This window comes from Lathyrus oleraceus, chromosome 1 (assembly GCF_024323335.1).
Source record: "Lathyrus oleraceus cultivar Zhongwan6 chromosome 1, CAAS_Psat_ZW6_1.0, whole genome shotgun sequence".
In the NCBI taxonomy this organism is placed as follows: Eukaryota; Viridiplantae; Streptophyta; class Magnoliopsida; order Fabales; family Fabaceae; genus Lathyrus; species Lathyrus oleraceus.
The window spans coordinates 79,728,340-79,732,225 of NC_066579.1; positions in this window are offsets into that span (position 1 = coordinate 79,728,340).

The window sequence follows — 3,886 nt, forward strand, 5'->3', positions numbered from 1 at the left end:
AAGAGATCTATGCTAACCTTGTTGACACAAAAAATAGGAGAATGAAGGTGGTGTTCAGAGGCTCGAAGGTGGTATATTCTTAGACGACAGTAACATGGTAATGGGCTTGAGAAGTGTTGGTCACACTTACCAATATTTGCTAGATATCTCTAATGAAGGTGACTATGATGTTTTTAAGGAGTCATTGTGCAACCTAGGCACAAGATGGACTGACTCAGGCTTAGAAAAGATAGTCAATAGGACAAATCTCCGCCTTGACTCAAAAGTATGATTCCAGTTCATCAAGCATTCTATTCATCCTACTTCGCACAATGAGATCATGAAGAAGGCCAAGTATATTGCTTCTTCACTGCATTACTTTCTTTAGTGTAGTGAATGGTTCCAATATCATCTTGCAATAAATCCAGGCTTGTCCCAAAAAGAAGAAGGAAATGATCTATTTCCCTTATCTGATTACATCCCTATGTAGAAGGAAAGGTGTATATAAGCGTACAACTTATGAGGTTTTCCATCCCCAAGAACATTTGAAAAATCTTCAATTTAAACACTTATGAAGCCAAAAGTGAGAAAAAGGAAACTAGAGGCAAGACAGGAGGCGCCAGATGGAGAAACCTCCTTTTAAATGGACAGAGTTATGTGCGGATTCCTACTTCAAATGCAGAAGGACCAGAAGGATTTTTATAAGTTTACACGTGATCAATAAGCATGGCAGGGGAGGATGTTTTCCCTTAGCCTTAGAGAAGCCTTAGAAAATCCACCTATTTTCCTTAATCATATTCTGGGGAAATTAGTTCATGAAGAAAACAAGGGTGATATGGAATGAAAATATAAAGGAGAAGATAAGGAGTTGAAGATAAACCAGAGAGGATAGAAAAATAGAAAGAAAAATGCCTCCTTTAGGTCGCATCCAGATTCCAGTTCTGGCATGCCAAAAGAAGAGAGTGTTGAAAAACCCAAGAAAATGCCTAGGAAGGATAAAAAACCAAAGAAAGTGAAGATTAATATGAAGTAAGTATCTGACACTCCAACTAGGGAATTTGACATGAATCAACCAGCTGAAGAAGAGGATTCAGATAAACATGAGAAGAACTTGATTTAATTACTCAAGAAGGTTGACAAAGACAATGTCGAGTTGAAGAAAAAGGAAAATGATAAAGAGAAAGATGTTGAAGAGGACAATCATACACTACTACAAATAATACATTTCATGACAAATCTTTCACCTCACCCAACCAAAAACCGAGGTAAAATGCCAAGGTGCACATGTTTTATTATATTAATGAATAAATACCACATATTCCCTCGGTTTCTAAATATAACTGAGGGGAAAAATAATTCAGGACATGCTTCGAATCCCATCAATAACAGTTTATGTTTTTATTTCTTTAAAAGTGGTGTCTTTTTTTTTAATTAATGATCTATACCTTAACCCTAACTTATATGTAGCCGCTCCAAACTCATACATATCATTCTTTGAGATGGATTACAAGACTGAAAAAAATCTTCAATGTTCTTAAATCTTGAACAAAACATTTTTTCTTCCCTTGCAATCTATCTCACATAATGATGTTGACGCTGTTGTTGTAATTTTGGAATAACCTTCCTATGTTGTAAATCAAAGAAAACATTGAGAAATTTATTGCTTTCCACGGTTGACAACATTGAGAAATTTATTCCTAAACACAATCATCCATTTCTCTTTCATGTTCTCTTTCATGATAAATCATTTTCTATAAAAACATTTGCTCAAGATAATGAAATCTTTCTAGGATGGATTGCAAGTACAAAAAAAAAAATTCTCTTAGTTGTACTAATGAGAAGAAATGGAGGGAACTTTGTTTATTCTCTTTTGGGCCTGATTTAATGGATTGCAAGAAGACGATGACGTTGCTCTTAGGTTGTTATTTCTTTTTCATGATGTGTTTGAGAATGATTAGCTTAAGAACCAATATTGTTGTATATACTAAGCTCATTATGAGCTAAACCTTTTATGTTGAGTAGTGAGAAGTTAATATAATGTATTTGTTTATGTTAAGTGATGTGTTGTTAGTGCCATGTTGTATCATGTGTTAAATTATTATATATATTTTCTTCCTTGGTTGATCAACTTGAAAAAAATAAAAGCTTGATGTTGTGAGAGATCCAACATCAAACGGATTTCATAATAAAAATGGTTGAAAATAGTAGGATAAAGATATTCACTAGATTAGCTTCTTATACATAAGTAGATACAACCATAGAGGTCTTTCAAAATAACACCAGACATGCTTTAGGGTTACAAGCGAGGTTTAGAGATTTATCCCCTTGTCCTAAAGTATACAATTTTGATGATGTAGAGATACACCCTTAGATCACTTTCTTACCTTTCTTGACGTGACATAACTGATCATGAACTCATAAGACACAACATTATATTAATAGACCATTTCCTAACATGCTATCTATTATTGAACTCACTTACTAAATCAACATTGTTTCACTATTGTGTGGTACCAAAGTGAACTTGTGACAACCATAAACTATTTTATTCTTACTCATGCTTATTTACAAAAGATAGCTTTTTACAAAACTGTAGCGATAAATTTTTTGAGATTAAGCTATCGATTAACTTAACTCATAAAGCAATAGTCACCACCATGTTTTTATTGTTTCCAAAGGAAAAGAGAAAAGTACGAACAAACCCCGAAGAAGTTTTAAAACAAAACTAATAAAAGAGATAAGGGTTTGGGGGTTAGTTATCAAAGGGAAGGTATTAGTATCCTAAACATCCATGGTACTCCATGGGAACCTCTTTGAAAATGTGCCTTTTGGTTTGAAAAATGAGTATTGTTCGCAAAGGATTGGAGAGATGGGAAAAATATTTTTTTTTATGATTTTTGTGTTTACCAAGACCTTTTGAAGTCTCATGCCTACGTACCAACAAAGTGAAATGGAGGATCAAAACCTCGTAGTTCGTGGTAAAAATAACAAAGATGTTTGTTTTGATTCATTTTTAATGGAAAGACATTTTATCATTTTAAGGAGAATACTCAACTAGTCACCCACAAGTATGAGAACTTTGCATCCTCATGAGAAGGACTCCAACTTAGATAAGGATCAACAAGCATGCCACTAGCTCTCTTAGATGGAAAAGAATTATCATCAATACTACGGAGATAGAAGAATTATATCTCAACTATGGAAATGAGTTAGGTCTAATACTTTGAGAAAAGTTTTAAAAGGAAAAGGGCACAAAGGGCACAAAATGATTTGAGCGAGTTATGCATATTTTAAGTCTTTTGAAATTGGTCTCAATATGCTTAAGATGAATTAGCATTTATTAAGAGAATGATTTGAAAATATCTTGACAAAAGTCAAGGTTTATTAAGAAAATGATTCAAGTTTTAAAAAAAACAAGAAGGTTTTGAAAAAGAGAGAAAATTTTGAAAATTAAAGAAAGGGAGGAGAAAAAGAGACTATCCTAGAGCATAAAGTAAAAGCTAGTGAGAAAAGATCTAACTAAGAGATAACTAGCTTTATGACATAAGTCAAGCAAGAATTCCCTCCTTTAGATTAAGCATCAAACAAGCCAAATAAGCAAATAAAATCCATATATCAGATGAAACCAAAGTAACTCAACCAAGTCTTCAAAAGGAAGTCCCAATTCAAAGGTGCCAGATGGATTCTAAGGTCTTAAATCACCAGTCCCAAACAAAAGGTCAAGATCCTAATTTTTAAGTCCATAAATTCACAATGAAGCCAAGGATAGTAACCACAAGTCCATGAATCAGGATGACCAAGTTTATTTTTAGGTTTTTTCTTATTAGTGTTTTCTTTACAAAGATATGAAAGCAAAATCCAAATGGACAAAGAAAAAATGACATAATCACAAACAATATTATATGAA